The sequence below is a fragment of the Erythrolamprus reginae genome, chromosome 1, assembly GCF_031021105.1.
Source record: "Erythrolamprus reginae isolate rEryReg1 chromosome 1, rEryReg1.hap1, whole genome shotgun sequence".
Lineage (NCBI taxonomy): Eukaryota > Metazoa > Chordata > Lepidosauria > Squamata > Dipsadidae > Erythrolamprus > Erythrolamprus reginae.
In genome coordinates, this window is record NC_091950.1 from 200,074,914 (window position 1) to 200,099,751 (window position 24,838).

At 42.4% G+C, this 24,838-nt stretch overlaps 1 protein-coding gene across 2 annotated transcripts in view; it reads right to left on the bottom strand.

Annotated features, from left to right (window-relative positions):
• LOC139156372 (calcitonin gene-related peptide type 1 receptor-like) overlaps positions 1–23,005 on the bottom strand; it is a 103,850-nt gene extending 80,845 nt beyond the window's left edge. The window contains exon 1 of one of the 2 annotated variants that reach the window (XM_070731905.1): positions 22,735–23,005. The gene's annotated coding sequence lies outside the window, so the exon portion shown is untranslated. Of the gene's footprint in view, positions 1–22,266; positions 22,532–22,734 lie in introns of those variants that run through there. The other variant, XM_070731906.1, reaches the window with a different exon arrangement.
• Positions 23,006–24,838: the final 1,833 nt, after the last annotated feature.

Consider the following 24,838-nt stretch of genomic DNA (forward strand, 5'->3'; position numbering starts at 1 on the left):
AAATAAAGAAATGCATTAAAATGGAATGGAACGGAATATTGGAAAATAAAAGCATCCAACAACACTTTGTTGAATAGATCACTGAATCTAAGATTCTTAGGGCTAGTGCCGAGGTGGTGCAGTGTTTAGAGTGCAGCACTGCAGGCTACTTCAGCTGACTGCTAGCTGCAGTTCGGAAGTTCAAATCTCATCGGCTCAAGGTTGACTCAGCCTTCCATCCTTCTGAGGTGGGTAAAATGGGTTCCCAGATTGTTGGATGCAATATGCTGATTCTGTAAACCACTATGAATCAGCATCTAAATCTATGTGCTATTGCTATAGCTATAGCTTTCTCCTCTTTTTCATCCCAATCGAGGAACGATCTATTAGGAACAAACATTCATACCAGTATCTTGAATTACAGGATTGTGATAGTTAATCAGAAGGCCTGTAATACTTTCCCAAATCCAAAAGAAGCAGTGGGTGCTATACAGTCATTCACCAGCAATGTTGCCAGTTAAAATTTAGTGGCACAGTGTGTAACTTTAAATATTACAGAGTGAATAGCAAACATACTTGGCTAGAGCTTTGCAAAGCAGCCTTAGTTAGGATCCTAGCAACAACTAGCCTTTTTAAAGAAACAGCACAGAAAGAGAGAGAGAGAGAGAGAGAGAGAGAGAGATATCAAAGTAGACATAGACATAAATATAGACACATATACATAAAAAATAGCTCACCTTATTTTTCGGAGTATAAGACGCACACCCCCTTCCCCTAAAAGAGGGTGCAAATGTTGGTTTGCCTTATACACCAAATGCAGCCATTTGTTTGCTGTCCTGAAGCCCCACTGCCTGCAAAGAGCTCTTGGGGACTGGGGAATGGGAAAAATGCCAATTTTTGTGAAAAACAAGCCATTTTTTTGCCTTTTCCCCCACAAAATATCTCCAGGACCACCTTCTGCCGCACAAATCCCAGCGACCAGTTAGGTCCCAAAGAGTTGGCCTTCTCCGGGTACTGTCGACTAAACAATGTCGTCTGGCGGGACCCAGGGAAAGAGTCTTCTCTGTGGCAGCCCCAACCCTCTGGAACCAGCTCCCCCCGGAGATTAGGATTGCCCCCACCCGCCTTGCCTTTCGTAAACTCCTTAAAACCCACCTCTGCCGTCAGGCATGGGGGAATTGAGACATCTCCCCCAGGCCTATATAGTTTATACATGGTATGTTTGTGTGTATGTCTGGTTTTTTAAATAAGGGTTTTTAGATATCTTTAAATATTAGATTTATTGTACATTGTTTTTTGTTATTGCTGTGAGCCGCCCCAAGTCTGCAGAGAGGGGCGGCATTCAAAACTAATAAATAAACAAACAAACCAACAATCCAACAAACAAACAAACAAATATGGGGTGGATAAAGAGTCTGGTTCTGGCGCCCATCTTTCAGAAAAAATGGGGGCATTTTTGTCATCCCCTAGCACCCAAGAGCTGTCTGTAGGCTCTCCAGACCCTTTGTCCACCCAATTTTTGTGGAAAGACGGGTGAAAAATGGCCCCCATCTAGTATGACTGGAGGAGGAATTCTGATCATTTAAGCCTACTAGTCTTAGAGCTGTCAAGTTTGAATACCGCTGGTTTAGGGGTCCAAGGGCCTTCAAATCTGTCAAGTTTAAGTCTTGTGGACTTCAATTCCCAATCCTGAGTTAGTATGACTGGAGGAGGAATTCTGGGAGTTGAAGTCCACAAACCTTAAAGTTGTCAAGTTTGAAATTTGTCAAAAGTGTACATGGTTTTAAAAAGTATACATGTTTGTAAAAGGTATTCTGCTACACTGGTATTTTATTAAATAATATAATTACTACACTATTTGGCGCAGAATACTTTTTTCCTTGTTTTCCACCTCTAAAATCTAGGTTTGTCTTATGCTCCGAAAATATGGTACTTAACTGTATATTGACCCTTTAACAGTTTCTTTGCCCTTTTTCTCTCTGCTTGACATTGTGAAGAAAATCACTTTCCTGGCTTCCTCTGTTTAGTATGAGATTCCTAAATTTGAAATAGAATTCCCGATAAGGAATTTGATTGACTAGAGACGGTTTCATACATTTCCAACGTTTTATGAGCTGTCCCCTTCACACTGTTCTTCTATATGTCATAGTTATTTTCAACACTCTTTCCTTCATAGTCTACTCCACATAGGCTTTCATTGAGTTGGGATAAGTTTCACATCAAGGATTTTAAACTTAAAAAGAAGGCTCAAATGAAGAGCTTCAAACTGATGAAATGACAAAATCAGTTCAGAACATTAGCTATGCTTTCACAAGAGTCAGGTATCCTTCCCCCCTCCCTACGCTTATGACCTCCTCATCCATCCATAGCAAAAGCTTGCCAAACATTGAGAATGCAGTTATGCTGCTACCCATATAGCTGTTTTGAGATGTAGTTTTCCATGTGTTGTAATAGGACTCCACCCCAGGATAAACTTTGAGTGTCAGCAAATTCATGTCCATATCTATGTCATTAAGCAAAAATGCTCTACAGGTATGGATCAAGTTCTATCTTTCCAGAAAACATGAAAACAAATCATAAAAATGAATATATACATATATAAATATATATTATCAATACACCAAGGTGATCCAACAGAAAAAACATATAGCCCGTTTCCTGGTACAAAGTTGAATGGATCAGATCCGGTGGCCTGGACGTTAAATTCTCTGCCTTACAAGGCAGAGGACCCAGGATCAAATCCCAGTAAGGATATGGCTAACTGATGAGGCCAGAACAAGGCCGAAATAGTGCTATCCTAGTCTCCCTTAATTTTAAAAATTCAGCAAAAACATATGATACACACACACACACACACACATATATATATATACACATACGTGTGTATCACATATTTTTGTTGAATTTTAAAATTCAGGGAGACTAGGATAGCACTATTTCGACCTTGTTCTGGCCTCATCAGCTAGCCATACCCTTACTGGGATATGAATTTGATCCTGGGCTTTCTGCCTTGTAATATCTATCTATCTATCTATCTATCTATCTATCTATCTATCTATCTATCTATCTATCTATCTATCATCTACCTATCTATCTATCTATCTATCTATCTATCTATCTATCTATCTATCTATCTATCTATCTATCTTCATTTTTATTTTGTATTGTGTAGAGATATTTATTTGCATACAACCAAAAGAAAATATTGAAATGAAAGCAAAATGGTGTGTCTCCTTTTGGTGTATTTTATTTCATCTTCCCTGTGTTTATAAATCTGTACACACATTTATAATACTATTCACTGGAGAATGAAAAGGCACTGTAAAATAAACAGCATATGCAATATATTTGATAAATAAGTAAATAAAAGTAAATTGAATTTTCTAATGCACTTAACAGAATAACAGAGTTGGAGGAACATCGTTTCATACAAAGCTCACCATTATAAGAAATAACAAAATGAGACTTTTCATCTATACCCCACCTCATTCCCCCTTCCATGATTATTTTGGAAGGCTCTCCAACCCACATAGAATACCTATTTAGAAGACACAGGAAGCTGTAAGAGGAAAGAGAAATCAACAAAAATGCCAACCTGTTCCCTTATTTCAGTGACTATTGGATTGCAAAACTTGATTCAACCTACTACAGTATAGCAGAAAAACAAAATTGTCCTAAGAAATGGCCATACATTTACTTGCTTCAAGTTCATGGACCATGTGGTCAGTTAAAGGTATAATAAATATATGAAGCTGACAGGGGTAATTTAATTATTTTTTTAAGGCGGTGAATCAATTTGAATAATTAAATAAATAATTATGTGATACAGTACCTGAGAAAAGGGCAGGGAATTCTGGATTTTACTTTTGTCCAGTCAGTAATCATTGAGAAGCTTAGATTCCATAAGTCAACCTTACAACTTCTCATAAGGCTGATTATGTTGCTCAAGAAGATTATCCCACAGAAAAAGAGTAGGATATCAAATCAAGAAAATCACAGAGTTCAGAAAGAGAGAAAAAAATTAAGAATTTTAATAAATTCTTTTACCAAGCTTATTCTAAAATTGATAGCTGCCAATGGTATGTCGAAAGACCAGAATTCATTATTCTTCCCTTTGACTTTGGGCAGAGGAAAGTAAAGTATCACTTTGAAAAGGCATATGACTCATATAAACTTGCAAATTTCTATAAGAAGAGCAGCTAAGTCAATTTATCTATATTATACTGAATAACATCAAAGGATTTGTGAGGACCGTAAAATTTTGCATAACTAGAGCAGTTAGAACAAATGGTATAATCTTTACAGAAGCATTTGTATAATGTGGGAATGAATTTGGGAGACACAATCAAAGAAATAGTCTGTAACAGGAATATGGAGCCTTCCCCCCCAAAATTGGAGTATGATTCATATTTTATTACAGAAAAGTTTGAAAATGGAGATAAAGATGAAAGCAAAAAAATTTCTTTGGGGTTTAATGGGAAAGACCTGAAGAAAAAAATTGGAACTTTGCTACTATATATGTTAGCAGCAGTTTTTCACACCTTACAGAGATTCCAATTTACATACCTCAAATTAAACTAAAATACAATATAACATGAGATGCCATATTCTTAGTCAAATTAATCAAATTTTTCTAATTATTTATCCAATTTATTCTGGTATATATCATTCATCCTGTGCTACCTCCTTTCCATATACTATCATCCGGATTTTGGGTATTGTTCTTCACCTTCATTTGCATTTAAAGTGCTATAGCTATCTAGATTTCTCTTGGCTATTTGCTGTTTTTCATAACTATGTCATCCTGCTTCAGTCCATTTCTAGCCTTCTTACTAAACTCATTCCTGCTTTAATTTAACCCCCCCTCATTTTATTGTAGCTTTATTTAACAAAAGAAATATCCAAATTTACTTCTCTTTAAAACACAGGAAGGAAAGAAAAAAGACAAAAAGAAAAAAAAGAAACACTATTCATATCGTATCTTAATCTAGTTATAACAAGTCAATATACATTACACATAGGAGGAAGGGTTGTTGTTAGAAATGTTAAGATGTATTTCCTACTCAATTCATTTCTTTCATTTCTTTGGTTATATCAGTATATCATTTCTGCTTTAACAAATCAAAATCAATATAAATCAAATTGTTCCATTATTTTTGTGAAAAATATCTTCCATTAGAAAAGCCAGTGTATTAATATTCTTCCCTAATCTAGATATCTTCCACTGCCGTTCTTAGCGTGATTATCTTCCCTAATCTATAAATTCCACTGCCAATCCCAGTGTAATTGTCTTCCCTAATCTATGTGTCACTGTCATATAAGTGCAATAATCTTCCCTATTCTAATTATTTTCACTGCTAAATGCAGTGCAATAATCTTCCCTAATCTATATATTTCCCTAATCTATATATTTTCCCTAATTCTATATATCTTCCACTATTGAACTCAGTGATAATCTTCCCTAATCTATTCAATTTAGCTCTTCCTTGTTTCATCTGTCTTTCCCTATGATACCTAACATAATTAATACTAATTATTATCCCATATTGATCCTACTCCTGATATTGTATCTCTCTTCCCCTTTCTTTTCCCCCTTCCTCCTATTTTATTTATCATCATAAATATGATAATCAATTTATAATTCAATCAATCAGAAGAAAAAGAAAAAAGAATAAAAGAGAAAAGAAAAAATCCAAAATAATAATCATTCAGAAATAATCATTACCATTTTCAATTAGCTCATCCATTTTAAGCACAATAATCATAACTATTTTCAATTTTCTCATTCATAAACCCTTCAATTTTCGCCCCTTATTCAGTTCTTCCATTTTAACATTTTATATCTCTTGCTTATATATTTGTATATTTGTATAATATATATATATATATTCCAATAATAAACTCCAATAGATTAAAATATTGATAATTCAAATTCATTATATATACTCATTTCTTTTTATAATTTATAACTTTGTAAAAAAAAAACCTATCCTTTTCCTCTTTTTTATGGTACTGGTAACTTTTAGTATCTTCTGGATTTTCTTAAAAGTGTTTACTTTCGAATTATATTGTCCAATGTATTTTCAATCAAATCAAGCAGTTCAATCAGATCAAATCAAGTCAAATCAGTTCAGTTCAGTCATTTTCATCTTAAATATTTTCTTCCTTCCATGCAATAGTTGATCTACCTTCTCATAGCCAGTCAATGTTGAAGTCAAATGGCAAAATCTTTAAGGAAATAGCAAGCTGCTATGTTTCCTCCAGCCACATGATGGTACTAGATAACAAATTTTCCAGCTCTTTTCCAACTATTTCCGGTTTTAGTGTCTTCTTCTTCCGATATTTTACGTTTCTCCTTGTTTACATAAAAAAAAGAAAAATATAGCTTCCACAACAGGGATTCAAGGCTCCAGACTCCAAAAGGCAAGTTTAAAATAAAACCAATTAGATAGCTAAAAAAATTCCAATGATGGGCAATTCGCTACTTCTCAAAGCTTTTGCTGAAATGCCATCTTGCACAGATAGCTGCTTTCTTCAATCTCCGGCTGTTTTAGCTCCGTCCAGCAACCAATCGCAAAACAAAAGTCCAAAATCCCTTTTAGGCACTCTCATCTTACCACCAGTGACAGGAAATCCCTCCCTTTCGCTGTAAGCAACTCCTCCAGTTCTTTCCAGATATAACCCATTTGGCTTCCATCCCGGAGTCACGTTGGCTCTGCAGCTGTGTCGTCTCAGGCATGGCTGCCTGTCCCGGTTCACCACAGCCAGTGTGAGACACGCCAGTTCACCTGGCGGGGCATGTTGGCCCCTGGCAGGCCCCTGGCAGCACTCCATGCATCACTCTCCCTGCAGGAAAGATCCAGTCTGGTCCAAAAGGACCAGAACCCCCAGGCAATGGGAATTCGGGTCCATTCCCAAGGGAGAGGGAATGGCACTGCTGCTGCAGCCATCAGACTCTGTCCCTTCCTCTCCTGACCATTACCAGTCTTGAAGGACGGAAGGCTGAGTCAACCTTGAGCAGGTAAGGATTAAACTCCTGGAATGAGACGTGAGTTAGCAGGCAGTACTGCATTCTACACTGCACCCCCAAAGTATCGCCAGTATCCAGTATAAATTTTATGCATGGTATGTCTGTATGTATGTTTGGTTTTATAATAAGGGTTTTAACTGTTTTAATATTGGATTTTCATATGCTGTTTTTATTGCTGTTGTTAGCCGCCCCAAGTCTAGGGAGAGGGGCGGCATACAAACCCAATAAATAGATAGATAGATAGATAGATAGATAGATAGATAGATAGATAGATAGATAGATAGATCAATAAATAAATAAATAAAATATTTAAAGCAACAGTAAATTGTGGCTAATGTCTTACTTTACGATCATGGCATATTCCAAATACAATAACAATTGTAAACCTTTCATAAAATTAAATTCACACAGTATATAAACCATAATTATGTTAATCAAAGTGTGCCTAGGAAGCCCTTTCATACATCCTACTAATCGTGTGTATTAATCACAATAGCTGAAGCCTAAACCAATTCTACCATGGTATACAGTAATTAAGGACAATGTTAAGATCTAATAATATATGACATCCTGAGCTGAGAAGAGAGATACTTAGCTTTTGCACATTTCTTGTCTTACCAAACAGAGAAGTGTAAGTGTGGATGAGGCTATTTTATAATTACTGAACATTTTTTTCTTTAGCAGCATTTAAGCAAGAATATATCAGCAATATTAATAACCATACAGTTGTCAGTGATTTTGAAATATACCTGAAAATTAACAGAAAATAGTTTTAAAAGTTTGCCTGGTCACATTTTTAAATGCCTGCCAGAATGACTAATGCTGTACCTTTGGTGCAGAGGAAATGGAACAAAATAAAAGAGGAACAGGATGGACGTAGAAAGGAAAGAAAGGAAACAGGAATGTTTTATGTAGCCTGAGATTGCAACTTTTGGATGTGTCCATTGATTAATTATATTCACTGTGTCCTTCCAGTACAAGGACTGGTTGGTTAAAAATTCTATTAATAATATAATATAAGTGTACCATAAACTGCCAAGCCATTTCATAATCTCGAGGGTAGATTACAGCAGCACTTGGTTATATTCAAAATTTAGTCACATGTTGTATGTATGGTATTCTCATTAATAAGAAAATGTACTGAAAGTTTTACAAAGAACATAAAAACCAATACAAATTAATAAAAAACAGAAAAGAAAAACAAAGCAAAAAGACAAACTTGCAGAAAAGAAATAGCAAGCAGAAGCACCCAATTTCCTTTGGAGCAAATGTAAGTAGAATTCAGTTATTTCTTATATTATGATTACAGCTCAGTCTTTCTATTACGGTACTTTTTTCCCAATTACCAAAACCACAAATCAAAGATATATTGCATAGGTTCCGTCTGACTGTTTGACAGTTTTTATTTCTAGGAAATGAATAAATGTTAATTATATTTATGGACAGAATTTATGCATAGTGAGGGATAGAGCTTCCCACCTGAATTTACTTCCTACAAATTAAAGAAAGAAAGATGTTCCCAAATAAATGTGTATCCGGTCATTTGCTTTAATGGACCAAACTCTCAAATTGATTTGGACTAGATATGGTGACTTCAATTTATAATTATTGTATTCAAAAAAGAGGAACTGCATTTTTCAGAGTAAAATAGGTGGGGGAGGAATCTACCTACCTACCAGGTATTCATCTGGCTAGCGTCCTTAGTCTGTTCAGCTTCAGCACATTATGTTATCCCTAGATTAGGACTGAAAAAGCCTTTTTCAAAGGGAGTAGGAATGAAAACAAACCTGCAAAGACATAGAACAGGAAAAACTGCTTTGGAGGAAGTAGGAATACTAATAAATACTGCAAGAAAGGAAGATTGTTAGCACTGTGTTAGGCTGAAAAAGCTTTTTTCAGAGGGAGTAGGAATGAAAAGAAGCCTGCAAAGACTTAGGGCTGGAAAAAACCTTCTTCAAAGGGAGTAGGAAGCCGTAAAGATCGTTAGTACCTAGTTAGGGCTGGAAAAAAGCTCCCCCTCCCCCAAAAGCTACATTCGGAGTATAAGATGCACCCAGATTTTTAGCATCTTTTAGGGAGGAAAAAGGTGTGTCTTATACTCAGAAAATATGGTATGTAGATTTTGTTTACAAGAACATGCTTACCCTCCTCTCTCAATAAACAGTAGGATTTATCATCTCTTCCATTTTAGGCACAATTCAGCTATTATGTCTATACAGGCAAATTTCCTCTGCCACTTCAGATAACAATTAAAATTCAAGGTAGAAAACCTACTTCTATTGCTTAACTTTAGTTCATCACTGAGCCCCTAAGATAGTTCCAACACATGTGCATGAGGAACCATACACCCAGACCGATTTATTGAAAGCAAATAGATAATGCCCCTCAAAAAACTTGATTACTTCAGGTATACATTTTATCATGTGTGATGGTCCTGTATAGTAAGTGTGCTAAAACATATTGGATAAATATAATCATAACAATGCAGAAAATATTTAAAATACAAATACTAATGGAACCTGAAGTCTTTCTTCTAAGTATTATGGATAAATTGACAAAAAAAACTCAGTTTGGGATGTTATTTCCTTACATAGTGATGGCTGCAAAGGCTGTTTATGCTAAATATTTGAAAGAATATCGCCGGCCGACTCACCGGCTTCCCGGCGCTTTTGCTGGAGGGCCGGCAGACTCGGGCCCTCCCGATGGCGGCCGCCATCTTGGTTTCGGCCGAAATCTCGCGAGGCGAGATTTCGGCCGAGAATGCCCTGCCCACGTGGCTGGGCATGACGTCGGGTCCGGGCGGGGCCTGCTGACCCTATTTAAGGGACAGCAGGCCGGGAAGAGAGCCTTTTCGCCCGGACCTGGTGCCTGAGCAGACACTTCTTGGGTGCTGCTCGGCCGCCATTTTGGGTCTCCCTCGTGTCGCGGCCGCCATTTTGTGGCCTGCCGAGGGGGCGAAAAGTGCTGTGCTCGTTGCGCAACGAGGTTTTCTGGCTCTTCTCCTAGCAGGACGACGTGTGGCCTTATCCTCCCTTCGCGTGGCTGCAGTCTTCAGGATCCCCCTCGGGCCCGAGGGGGACTGGTAACCTCCTCCCGGCTGGGAGGAGGGCGTGCTGGGGGGTGTTTTGTCTGGGCCCCCGGTCTTGGGAGGTTGGATTACAGGCCTTTGAGGCCTGCCTGCGCAGGGAGGCTTGCCATTGGGGGGATATCAATCCATTAATACTGTGTCATATCTATCATTAGTATTATTCCCGATAAAGGGGGTGAAGGGTTGCTGGGGCTTAGGCTCTAGGTTGGGCCCTGCGTTGGGGGAGTTGGGCCTGCCACCCGGGCGGTGGGTTGTGGCCTAGTTTTATTGGCTCATTGCATACAAGGAGCAGGGTGATGGCTCCTAAGAAGAGGCCTGCCTCTACTCCGATGGCTCCGCCAGCGGTGCGACCCAGAAGGGCCCTTAGGCCTTCTGCCCGGGCCCGGGCCAGCAGGGAGGGGACTGCGGGGGTGGTCCCTGACCAGGGGGGGGTGGTCTCGTTGCCTCCTGCCCCTCAAGCTGATATTTCTCCTGCTTTGTCTTGGGCCAGGGTGTTGGAGAGGCTCGATGAGCTCGAGCAGTGGAGGAGCGGTGCAGTCCCCGGAGCGGCCAGCAACCAAGTGCCTGCAGCGTTGGGGAGGGAGCCGGCGGCGGCCCAGGCTGGGCAGCCGGCTCCGTTCGGATGGCAGGCCCCGGCAGGGCCGATGGCGGCTTTCACGGGCCCCGCACCATTGGGCCCCCCGTGGATGTCTTCAACCCCGTACGGGGCAGGTGAGGCTGCACCACACAACACATCCCTGTCTTTTCTTCCTCCCCCCGCCCCGGGTTTTCCCCCGGCGGGGGCCGGGAGTGGGTCCAGCTTTTTGGGGTCCCCCGCGGGCACCTGTGGGCAGGTGTGGGCTCCGCCGGTACCTCCTCCGGGGCCGCCGGCGGCCAGCGCTGCTACGGTGTCTGGGACGGGTCCTGTGGGGACACCAGCGGTGTCCGGGGCAGGGGGGTGTTTTTGGTGTGGCGGCCAACTCGGTGTGGGACCCCTTCGCTTGTATTAAAGCGGGGGCCATACCGTGCGGGCTTCCATCCACCCCTCTAGGTTGCCACCTTCACCCGTCGGTCAAGGAGGCTATTTGGCGGGGCGAGTATGTGGATCTCTTCTCGCTGTTGAACCGTGAGGTTCCCAAACAGGAGAAGGAGATCGTCCCGGGGGAGAAAACGAAGAAGACCAAGGTAACGAAATGCTTCAGCTCATGGCTGTATGCCTTTCTTACCTATGGGTCGGTAGTGATCCAACGGCAGCCGGCTATGGCCTCTGCCATGTTTAAGTATATAGACTTAATCGCCAGGGCCCATTTTGAATATAAGGGCACCATCTGGCGCCATTATGATAAGGGTTTCCGCATGAGGATGTCTGTGGAGCCCAACTTGCCGTGGGATATGGTGGTCCCGGACCTGTGGTTCCGGGCCACGCATATGTCCGGGAAGGAAGGGTGTGAGCGCACGGATAGTGGGCACTTTATGGAGGAGGAGCCCGGCGCGGCTTCGCCGGCCAAGGCGACTCCTGGTGTGGCTGGCAAGGGGGCCTCGCCCGCTTGTCATGAGTTTGCTGCAAAAGGGGCGTGTTTTCGTCCCTTTTGTAAATACAAGCATGCCTGCGGGAATTGTGGGGGGTCCCATGCAGCTTCAGTCTGTCCCCGCCCCAAGAAGGGGGCGGAGAAGAAAGGCGGGGGTCCAGGAAAACCTCCCCCACCAGCTGGGGGAAAAGGGGCCCAGCCCAATTAATGTTTCTGTGCTAGAGGGTTGGTTGATCGACTACCACCCTCGCCCGAGAGCCGAGTTGCTCTTGAGGGGCTTCTCTGAGGGATTTAGGATCCCTTATGTGGGTATTAGGAGGGCCTTCATGTCCGACAACCTCAGGTCGGTTGTCGGGCATGAAGACATTGTACGGGCTAAGATTCGAAAGGAGGTGGCTGAGGGCAGGGTCCTTGGGCCCTTCCCGGAGCCGCCCTTTCCGAATCTTCGTGTGTCCCCCTTAGGTGTGGTCCCCAAAAAGGCGAGTGGTGAATTTAGATTGATTCACCATTTGTCTTTTCCAAAAGGGGAGTCAGTGAATGACTTCATTCCTGACGAGCTTTGTTCCGTCCGGTACGCATCCTTTGATGCGGCCGTGGCTATGGTTAGGGAGTGTGGGGTGGGAGCCCTTATGGGTAAATGCGACATTAAGTCGGCATTTCGGCTCCTCCCCATTCACCCAGGCGACTTCGAGCTGCTGGGCTTCCATTTCGAAGGTGGGTTTTATGTGGATAGGGCATTGCCGATGGGCTGCTCTATTTCCTGCTCCCTCTTTGAGAGCTTTAGTACCTTCCTCGAGTGGGTGCTCAGGAGGCGGAGTGGCCTGGGGTCTGTCGTTCATTACCTTGATGATTTCTTGGTGGCCGGGCCTGCGCAATCTGAGCAATGCTTTGCTTTGATGCGGGACTTCGAAGCCCTTTGTGCTCAATTGGGGGTGCCTTTAGCCTCCGAGAAGACCGAAGGCCCTGCCACCAGGATTACCTTCCTGGGTATTGAATTGGATTCAGTGGAGCAATCTTCCAGATTGCCCCTGGATAAGTTGATTAAGATCAGGTCCAAACTTGAGGCGGTCCTGGGCTGCAGGAAGGTTACTCTTCGGCAGCTCCAGGAGTTGGCTGGGATTCTTAATTTTGCCTGTCGGGTAGTGGTGCCCGGTAGGGCTTTTTCTTGCCGGTTGTATGATGCGATGAAGGGGCTGAGTTTGCCCCACCATCGTACCCGCTTATGTGCAGGGGTCAGGGCTGACCTCTGCGTGTGGCGGGAGTTTTTGGAACGTTTTAACGGGTTGTCGTTTTGGCGGCAGGAGCTTCTTTTGGAAGCGGAGCTGCAGCTGTGTTCCGACGCCGCAGGGACTTGCGGTTTTGGGGTAGTGTTAGGTGACCAGTGGTGCTGGTCGGCATGGCCTCCGGAATGGAGTGCCTGTTCATTGGTTAAGGACTTAACCTTTTTGGAGCTTTTCCCCTTAATAGTGGCCTTAGAGCTCTGGGGGGAGCAGTTCAGGGATAAGACTGTGCATTTTTGGTGTGACAATCTAGCGGTTGTCCATGTTGTGAACGCCCTGTCCTCTAAGAGTGACAGGGTGATGCGGCTTGTCCGCCATTTTGTGCACAGGTCCTTGTCTTTGAACGCCTTGTTTTTGGCTAGGCACGTCCCTGGTTTAGATAACGGGGTGGCTGACGCCTTGTCCCGTGGTCAGTTGTCCAGGTTTCGGACCCTGGCCCCGTGGGCCCGAGAGTCGCCGGAGGTGTTTCCAGCCCACCTGTGGAGCCTGGGCGGGCTCTCGAGAGCTGGAGAGATGAGGCCTCCAGGGCGATCGCCTTATCGGTAGCTCCTAGTACCCTGCGAGCTTATCAGCGTGCAGGTAAGGAGTTTGGGGATTTCAGGCTGGGTAAGGGTTACCCTCATTGCTGGCCTGCCCCGGTTGAGCACCTAGCTGAATTCTGTGTCCTGCTGAAGGGGCGTGGCCTTTCAGTGAGGACTATCAGGGCTAGGTTAGCCGGCCTCGCCTTTCTGTCCAAGGCGGGGGGGTTTGGTGATTTTACGGGTGATTTTCGCATCCGGAGGATGCTGGAAGGTTGGGTGAGGGAGCGACAGGGGTTTCCCGCTGACGCTCGTCGGGCCCTGACGGTTCAGCAGCTGTCTCTGATTAATCAGATGTTTGGCAGTCTGTGCGCCTCTCCTTATGAGGCTCGGCTGTTCAGGGCAGCGACTTGCGTTATGTTTTTCGGGGCCCTCAGGGTCAGCGAGGCAATGGCCTCCTCGCAGTCTGACTTGTCGCTCCGCGCCTTCCAGCTCGCTGATCTGTCCTTTAGACAGGGGGGTGTCTCCCTTTTGGTGAGACACTCCAAGACAGATCAGTTACACAGAGGGGTTAGACTTGAACTTAGTGCAGCCGCCGATAAGTCTGTTTGCCCGGTGGCTGCTTTGCAGCAATTTTGTGTTTTGCGTGGGTCAGGGCATGGGTACCTTTTTATACACCAGGATGGTTCCCCCCTGACCCGGTATCAATTCTGGGCGATAGTGTCTAAGGCTATGTCTCAGGTAGGCATGGATCCCGCCGGTTATGGAACGCATTCGTTCCGTATTGGCGCCGCCACTAGCGCGGCACTTTCTGGTCTCCCGGCCCAACGGATTCAGGAGATCGGCCGCTGGCGGTCAGCGGCATATTTGGGTTATGTTAGGCCCGCTGAGGATCCGGGGCAGGGTTTAGGCTAGGTAACCTCTCTGTGTGTGTCCTCTTCCAGGTTCCCAGTCCAGGCAGAAACCGACGGCGCTGCTGTGTGGCCACAGCATGGTCTTCTGGGCCGGCCGCTCAGCTGCCAGAAGTGCCATCGGGACCCAGCTGTCGTTGGGACGGTGGGTCAATGTTGTTTGGATGGGCCGGAGGGGTATGCGGTGGGAGGGCCTCCTACCGACGCTGCTGGGTACGCAGCATCTCAGGGCGGTACCCGGCGCTGCTGGGCGGGCGGCTACCCAGGGTCGCGCCCAGATGGGACTGGGTGGTCGGCAGCCCATAGCCGCACCCAGATGGCTGGTCTTGCACCTTGGTGGCAATGACCTATGCCTGCTTGGCGGTCTACCGTTGATCGTCCAGGCGCGCGAAGACCTGCGGCGGCTTCGCACGTTGTGGCCCACCACGCAAGTGGTGTGGTCAGAGATCCTTCCAAGGATCGTTTGGAGGGACGCCATTTCCCTTAGGGCCATCCACCGGGTTAGACGTAGGGTGAATAAGGCCGTGGGGAAGACTGTCAAAGAATTAGGGGGGATTGTAGTTGCCCATCCCCTCATCACTGTAGATCGGCCGTGGCTTTACCGGGCCGATGGCGTTCACCTGTCAGAACAGGGGAACGCCATTTTCTTACAGGACCTGCAGAGGTCTCTGCGTGAGCTGGCGCAGATAGAGGGGGGAGTCGGGGGGCCAAGATAGAGATCTGACCCCCGCTCCGTGGCAGGTTAGGGGCGGAAATCTGGGTGGTTTCAGCAACTGCGCGTTCTCCCTTGGGCATCTTTGGGGATGATTGACAGGTTCTCTCCAAGACCATGGTGGGTGCTACCTGCGCACTTGGGGGGAACCTGTCTTTGGGTCCCGCTATTGAAGTCCCAGGGTAGGGGTGAGCCGGCGGGACCCCCCTCATGCGAGTGTATGGCAGGGTCTCAGGTGAGGGAGAGGTCCCTCACCTGGACCAGCATCGATTACGCCCATAGTTGCCCAGGAATGTTGACCTTTTACGTCATTTCCGCCCCGGAAGTGTTTGTTTGACCCTGCAGGTCCATTTGGTTCCGGGTCATAGTTAAGTATGTTGATTATGCAAATTATGCTAATTTATGCTAATTTAATTAATAAATTATGCAAATTTATTATAATAAAAATGACCCAAGTTTAAATCCAGCTCTGGTGTCCGAGTCGTTATTCCGTCTCTTCAGCAATATCGCCGGCCGACTCACCGGCTTCCCGGCGCTTTTGCTGGAGGGCCGGCAGACTCGGGCCCTCCCGATGGCGGCCGCCATCTTGGTTTCGGCCGAAATCTCGCGAGGCGAGATTTCGGCCGAGAATGCCCTGCCCACGTGGCTGGGCATGACGTCGGGTCCGGGCGGGGCCTGCTGACCCTATTTAAGGGACAGCAGGCCGGGAAGAGAGCCTTTTCGCCCAGACCTGGTGCCTGAGCAGACACCCACCCGCCCTTCCCTATTTTGCAGTGTGCTTCGGGGTCGCCTGCGGGGGCCGAATGGGAATTTTTTGCAGCCTCGCCCATTTAGGCCAGGCTGTTTTTTCGCCCATTCCACACTGGGGAGATGGATGGGCGGTTAGGGGGTGTTGGCATTTAATTAGGTTAATTGGCTTACCTCTGGTCATTGGGTAGGCAGGTTAGGGGCGGAAATCTGGGTGGTTTCAGCAACTGCGCGTTCTCCCTTGGGCATCTTTGGGGATGATTGACAGGTTCTCTCCAAGACCATGGTGGGTGCTACCTGCGCACTTGGGGGGAACCTGTCTTTGGGTCCCGCTATTGAAGTCCCAGGGTAGGGGTGAGCCGGCGGGACCCCCCTCATGCGAGTGTATGGCAGGGTCTCAGGTGTGGGAGAGGTCCCTCACCTGGACCAGCATCGATTACGCCCATAGTTGCCCAGGAATGTTGACCTTTTACGTCATTTCCGCCCCGGAAGTGTTTGTTTGACCCTGCAGGTCCATTTGGTTCCGGGTCATAGTTAAGTATGTTGATTATGCAAATTATGCTAATTTATGCTAATTTAATTAATAAATTATGCAAATTTATTATAATAAAAATGACCCAAGTTTAAATCCAGCTCTGGTGTCCGAGTCGTTATTCCGTCTCTTCAGCAAAAAGGGACGCTGACAATAAGTGGACTTTAAAATTGACTAAACTGGCAGCAATGGGAAAATTAACCACACTGATTTCAGATAATGGATTAGATACATAAGAGATTGGATATTCATTGTGGACTTTCTGCATGTTAAATGCAGTAACAGATGGTTAACAGAGGTCTTTTGAAGATGAGTTTAGTTACCTGTTTCGGTCTTATTTTGGGGGTTACCTGTTGACTACTTTTTTAATACAGTAAACAGATGGTGGGTCAATTTGACTGATTAATAGATTTCCACATCAATGACACCTTTCTACGTAACACGGTATTTTTATTAAATATGAATGGGAAATTTTAAAATTACTTTGTAGATCTGTTACATAAGGAAAAGAAAACGTACCAGATATTTCTGATATATTATTCAACCAGGTTGTACATTTCATATTTAATATTAGTGTCAACAATTAGATTTGTCATTGGTTAGTATTTTGTACACATTGGGGGTTTTTTTGTTTTTATTGGTCGTGTTTGTTGTCCCCCCCCCCCTATTTTTTATTTTAACTTTGGAAATATTTTTTTTAAAAAAAACCTTACATACATTATCAGACTTCCTGCAAATCTTTTTATAATGCCCATAATGCACAACTATTTATATATTTATTGGCAAGGCCTTTACTTCCTACTGACAATTGATATTCTTCTGAACATCTGAACATTCCTCAGTAGCTGATGTATGTCAGCAATATCATTCTTACAAAGGAACATTCTATTGCAGCATTGTTCTATAAGGCAAACAAACATTTCAATCAGCCTTACTCCATTATTCAGTTTATCCAATTCAGTCCACATGCAATGAAGCCAATGTACCCAATTTGGATGCCAACCCAATTTAGGTAGATGAATACAAACTGCAATTGTGCCTAATTTATTTTAATTTAAGCCATAGCCAATATAATTGCTGTCTATGAGAAACTATTCCAGAAACCATAGTTGATAAAGCCAAAAGGGAACAGAGAAAGAGGGGAAAGCTAGCAATAGAAATGTTTCTAAAAGAGTCAGTTATATAGTAGATTGTATTTTTTTTCCAATAAATTTTGTCTTCAAACTATTTAAATTGCAAAAATGCAGTCTCCAGAGTGACACCTGCTGGAGTCTATGGGATAAAAAGAATAATAGATGTGAATTTTCATCCTTAGATTCACAAAGTAAGCAAAAAGCTGTTAGCTCAGCAATGTTCTCTACTCATTAGAGAAGTTTTCTTTGGAACTTAAAAAAAAGTTATATTTAGTTAACTGAACAGAGATTCCAATTGTTGAACTGAAATCAAACAGGGGGAAATCCCAAACATTTTCTTGTATTAACTTCAATAAATATTCAACGGATACTATCTGAATCCACTCCATTATCATTCTATGAAAAATATATGGAAATAAAAACTTAAATATGAAGGGAAGTTTAGTTTGCATGTTGAGAACTAATGGATGTGCATGCATACGCATGCATGGTTATGTAACATACTCTATGTGTATATATTGTAAAAGGTCCCCAAGGAAGGATTTATGCAACTTTCTGTTGCATAAAGCAAAGGAATTTAGCAGGCATTATCTATATATACTTCATCTTAACCTTCTGTATGGTCTAGCTCCTTATTATACAACAGACTAAACATAACGTTAACTATTTGCTTAACTTCTTCCTCTCTCAAAGCTTCAATAAACAAATGATTTAATCCATTATGCTTCTATTAATAATAATCTGATGGCTCCAAAGAAAACAATTCTGGGATGACATTCCCAAAGAAAACAATTTGGGGATGGCAGGTCAAAAATTGTGTTATTTTCAAAACTTTGTTTCACAATGCTAGTAATAACAGTAGCATACACAGCATTACTCCTATTAGATACATTCCCATCCTTTCATTCACAGTGTCTGCAGTTATTTAATGTATATGTTTGTTTAAAATGAAATTTGTTGTGTTCTGAATTTTACAAAATCATGATACAGTAATTCATTTTTATTTTTAAACTTCAGTAGTTTGAGTTAGATCTGTGAGTTTTATATTACAGAGAAAAATATTTAGCTTTAGATGTATGCATGTAGTGAAAGAAAAATATAATGTAGTAAATGTGCTATCACATATGCCCACATAAAATTACTTGAGCATTGTATAATTAAACTGCCACTTTTCTTTAGAAAAACATACAGAAACAACATCCCAAGCTTTTCTGATTTCCCTTTCAGCACATCCAATCAAGGAAAAAGATTTACTGAATGCATAAAAGACAGGCATGTATATCTGAATCCTTATATGAAATATCCCAATGAAAGCCAGACATAGACAGGAAGAATTAGTTCACAGGTGAAAATATTTTCACTTACATACATCTCTCTCTCTCCTTTTATAATAATTCCAATAAGGTTGCTTATCTTATATTAAAATCAATACACAATTTGGCAACTTGTGTTAGAACTATCAAGAGCATCACCATCATAATCATCATCATCATCATCAATAATAATAATAATAATAATAATAATAATAATAATAATAATAATTATTATTATTATTATTTATTAGGCTTGTATGCTGCCCCTCTCCGAAGACTCCTTTATGAAGGAAGAGTGCTGATGGCTATCATTCTTGTGAGTCTACAGAGAGGGGCGGCATACAAATCTAATAAATAATAATAATAATAATAATAATAATAATAATAATAATAATAATAATAATAATAATATTATTATTATTTTGTCAATCATTCCCAAAACTTATTCCACAATTACATTCACATCCCTCCCCCCCTCATTTACAAAGACAAAATAACGTACATGTATGTTTCAGCTTATATAGTCAAAAAAGAATAGTACAACCAGAAATTTATATGAAGGAAGAACCTTCAGAAGTTCAGAATGAATATGGAAACAAAACCATATATACTGTTGTGCCATAAAGGTGTGGTTTTCCCACTTCTAAACTAGGATAAGATATGGAGGAATCCAGAATCTTTTTTCAATGTATGTAATGTAAACAACTGCATATTACATTATTTCCACATCTAAAATAAACATCAATAAATGATTGAGAGCCAAGCAAGAACTTCAAATATAAGAGCAGTGCAAGTGGTACCGTACCATGCCTGAGACGAACTTCTTTCAGAATTTCACTACTAACTCTGAGTCTTATCCATCCACAGTGCAATATGGATTAAATTTACCAGCTAGCTGGAAAGACTGCATCTAGACAATGCATGTCAAAAGTCTAGAGACTGCAATATGGTATAAATGTCAAGCAATATTTAATTTAGAACTCAAGGGCTGTCAGCTCCAAGCTGTTGTTTGTTTTGTGGTAAGTCTTTAAATGTTACCTTACAACAACCCTATTTTTTCCAGGTTGATAATTTAACCAATTAAAGTAAGACCATACATTTACAAAGTACACACTACAAATTTATGTTTTTAAATACAAATAGCGTATAAATTTTCATACAGTGACCAGGTTCAGGTATCTGGATAGTTATCATTGTTTATGACAGACAAGGTAATTTACCTCTCTCCCACATTTCATGCTCATATTTATAGCTATGTCTAGATGAACAGGAATGATTTGCATTTAAGATGTCAGTAAATTATACTGTGCATACCTCTTACAAAACTGATGGTACATTTTACTGACAATTGCTGAAATCCACATGGAATGGTGAATAACAATAATTATGCATCAACTATAAATTATGACATAAATTTAAGAGTTACAGAACAACAACCAAAACCCTTCCAATCCTTCTCTATACAAATTAAAGGAACAATAATTTTCCTCAAATGGCTGAGGAACTGAAAGAATCAAATACAAATTGAGTATTTTATGTCCTTCCAAAGAATGGTTTTAAAATTCTTAAATTTAACAAGTCCTTTCCAATTCAGGCCAAAAGTCCATTCATATGCTCCAGTTCTATAAAATATGATCGGCAATAGATCTACTAATTTATTTTTATAGACTTAATCAGAAAAAGCTTGGTTTTTTAGCCTATCTTCTAAACTGTTCTTACTGAAAATTCTTCCAAATGAAACAAACTGACTAAAATGAGAAATTTCAACTAATATTGTTGAGTTCCTTATTCTGGTCGATGGACCTTTTTGTTTTTTAATTATCTGCTGAAGATGCCCTCCACTTTTGAACAAGTGACTACAACTCTCATTTGAACTATTTTTTAAAAACTTTCTGTTCTTTGGCTTTCTTACATGCAGTCTTTTCCATGAGTTGCTAAAAAGCATCTTTGAGACCTTCCTGTGGCATGCAAGAATTGCTCTCATGAAAGGTTATTTATTGTGGGAAACAGGATGTTGTGTAAGATGGGCTTTTGTTGTGGTCAAACATCAAAAAGCTTGTCTTCTTCTGTTGAGGAAGGTTGGGATGGGATAGAATGGAATGGAATGGGATGGAATTAAAAATATGTTTTCAAAAGACAAAATAAAAGTGTTTTCTTGAGTTACATCCCACAGCCACAGAAATCAGGAACTACATTCAAATTTATATGCATTTTCTTTCAGCAACCAATATTCATATTTTGGCATGTTCACTATGGACAGTTCATCACTTTTGCACTTTCTTTTTTATATACTAAAAATCAAACATTCAAAAGGAATATTGGATGGATGGATGGATGGATGGACGGATAGACAGTCAAGATTTTTCTGAGTCAACCTATTATGTCATACCCATTCATATTTTCATAACTGCCAAGTTTTAAAACAAAAGATACAAGAGAAAAGCGACACCATTTATCAGCCTCCAACTCAGAGAAAGCTTAAGGAAACCACCTTACACCGACTTAACAATATTAATCATATTTAATCAAAAGCAGATTCAATGTGAAATTTGCAATACATATAAAGACATTAGGATTAAACTACAAAGCTTAAATACGTAATAGTTTATACACATCTAAACCTCCAAGTGGCCTCAACCATCACAGAACTAATGACCAGATGAATAGAATAGGAGAGGAGAGGAGAGGAGAGGAGAGGAGAGAAGAGAAGAGAAGAGAAGAGAAGAGAAGAGAAGAGAAGAGAATAACAGGGGACTTTGGAGGTCAAACCTCATCCTTAGGCAGGAGACCCTACACCACTTCAGATGATCACTAAGGGATAGAAATCCTTCCATTCCCAACCATTCAATCAAAAGTGAAGAAGTTTCTTGGAAAGCTTTCAAGGAAATAAAACCAAACAAACAAAGCAGTAAATCTAGTTGCCTTTGGAAAAGCACCCTTTAGATGACCCTGACCAGGATGATTGAAAATCTGAGAATCGCCATAGACATAAATCTAAAATTAGCTATTGGTCATATTCGTCTGAAATCAATGGACAGTTTCACTTCAAAGCATTACTAACGCACCTCTGGCAAAACCAAATCAACCTGCAGGTTCCTGTTTAAAACATAAAGAGCATTGCCTGATTCTACGCAAGGATAAAATGCAACAGCCATAGATAGAATGGTATTACCTTCACTGCAAATAGCCAAAAGTGCCCCCAAAACTTTGCCCCCCAAACACCAAGTCATTTACTTCTGATATGTCCCACGTCAGATGAAGCTGTTAACGTAACATTTTGTTCTCTGTGTCACAACACACACAAACTTTCCATCTCCCTTTGGGACCAAAGGGGCAAATGGGCCAGCCGCGCTGCTCAAACTCTCCATGCCGAAATGCATCCACTGAAAGTGGAGTTGGATGACTAGGAGGTCGCTACAAAAGACTCGTCCTCGCTCAATTCTCCCGTTCGCGTGTTCTCGCGTGTGCGTGCCTGTGTGTTTGTGTGTGTGTGTATTTTAGAAAGAGATGCTTACAGAACTTGGTCCAGGATTCGATTCAGAAGATCGTTTCTTCCTCACACACACGCGCCCGCACGTTTCCAAATTCGCTAGGTTTCCAGATTCGCCCCCTTTCTCACGATTTCTGGGACAGCCGAACGAAGCACGAGCACGCGTTGATCAAAGAAACGCCTAACCCACCCGTTTAGTTTACTTTTGGATCCGGGCTTCTTAAGCCGCACCGGAGAGCGCTCGCTTATATTGGCGAGGCGATTCATTTATTCAGCGGCGCCGGGAAAAAGGGGCGCTCCTTCCTCCGCCTCTTCCATCCGCCTCTTTCTTCTAAAGCGAATTGGATGGGAAATTCCCTCCTCCCGCTTCTTGCGAATCTTATTCCCCGAAGCAACTGTAGAAGCTTTGCGTTTCTCTCTTTCCGCCTCTCCTATAATGTTTCACACCATCTTTCCCCCCCCACCCACCCACCCCCTTTTTCTTTTTACTCACCAAAAGCTTGTGCCTTCCTTTCCGGACTTAATAATCAAGAATCAAATAAGTTTGGCTTTTCCCGGTTTTGGCTAGCAAAAGTTCCCGCCACCCCCAAAAATGAGGTATTTTATATATTAGGGGGGGGGGAAACCTCAAAAGGAGTCGAAACGGTTAAAATAAGAAGAGTCAGTCGCGATCCCGCTAAGTTGCTCTTTACGGATCTGGGTTACAATCCAATCGGCAGAGGTCTTCAAAGCGGACGACGGCCGGCTTCTGCCGCCAGGAGCGCTCAGGCGCCTTGTGAGGTTGTAACTTATCGGCAAGCCGAAGGGGAAACATCCCCGCTTCCTGTTACATCAGGAGGAGACCCCGCCCGTGTCGAGCATTTAATTTCTTTCTTTCTCAAATAACGGGCTGAGCTTTCGCTCTCCTTTTCTTCCAAAGCCACGCGGGTCTTTCTGCCTGGGTTGGAAGCCTGCCTGCCCTTCTCTCCCTCTTATTTCACCTTGGATCTAGGCATCGACTCCCATTAACCCTTGCTGTGCGACCCTGTCGGTAGAGGTCGGTGGGAGTCGAGATGGCAAGCGGCTGATTGAAAGGCGTTTGGGACAAGTGCCCCCCCCCCAAAAAAAAGCACGAACTTGAAGATCGAGGCTTTCCCGTTGGCAAGAAAGGAGAGGTAGATAGAAGCGCCCTAGGGAAGCTACATGTTTCCACGGAGGGGTAGAATAGAATAGAATTAGAATGGAATGGAATGGAATAGGAGAGAAGAGAAGAACGAGAAGAAAGAGAAGAGAAGAGTTGGAAGGGACCTTGGAGGCCTTCTAGTCCAACCCCCTGCTTAGGCAGGAAATCCTACACTGCTTCGGACAAATGGTTATCCAACATCTTAAAAACTTCCAGTGTTGGAGCATTCACAACTTCTGGAGGCAAGCTGATCCACCGATTAATTGTTCTAACAGGAAATTTCTCCCAAGTGCTAAGCTGCTGCTCTCCTTGTTTAGTTTCCACTCATTGCTCCTTGTTCTACCCTCGGAACTATTTGGAGAATAGTTTGACTCACTCTTCTTTGCGGCAATCTTTGAGATAGTGGAACACTGCTATCATATTTCCCCTGGTCCTTCATTTCATTTAACAAGCCATGCCCAGTTCCGGCAACCGTTCTTCATATGTTTTAGCCTCCAGTCCCTTAATCATGTTTGTTGCTCTTCGCACTCTTTCTAGAGTCTCAACATCTTTTGTACATCGTGGTGACCAAAACTGAATGCAGTATTACAAGTGTGGCCTTACCAAGGCATCATAAAATGGTATTAACTCTTTAAGATATGTGGTCTTGATTCTATCCCTCTTTTAATGCAGCCTAGAACTGTGTTGGCTTTTTTGGCAGCTGCTGCACACTGCTGGCTCATATTTAAATGGTTGTCCACTAGGACTCTAAGATCCCTCTCACAGTTACTATTGTTGAACAAGGTATCACATATACTATATACCAGTGATGGCGAACCTTTTTTTCCTCGGGTGGCAAAAGAGCATATCACACATGTGTGAGTGTCCACACCCATAATTCAATGCTTGGGGAGGGCAAAAACAGCTTCTCTCACCTCCCGAAGGCTCTCTGGAAGCCAAAAATGCCCTCCTGGAGCCTCTGTGCGAGCCAAAAATCAGCTGGCTAGCACACACATGCACATTGGAGCTGAGCTAGGGCAATGGCTCATGTGCCAGCAGATAAGGCTCCGCGTGCCACCTGTGGCACCCATGCCATAGGTTCGCCATTACTGCTATATACTGTTTTTTTGTTTTTCTTGCCTAAATGTAGAACCTTACTTTTTTTCACCATTAAACTTAGAATCAGGTAGAAAACCTGGTGTTGGAGCTCAAGCCTACTTGTCCCCTTGATGGTTTGAATTGTTAAAATAAAGGTTTACAGCAGAGCTTTGTTTGTTTGGACTATCTAAACTTCCAACTTTAGATAGTCTATACTAAGCAAGCTTGGAAAGGTAAATCTCTGGTCACAATGCCTGACCCAAATTGGAGTCCAAACTATCCCCATCTCTATTCTAGACTGTTACAGATTCCAATCATAGAAGTTTTGAAAACTATGACTTATCACTTTGTTGTTTGT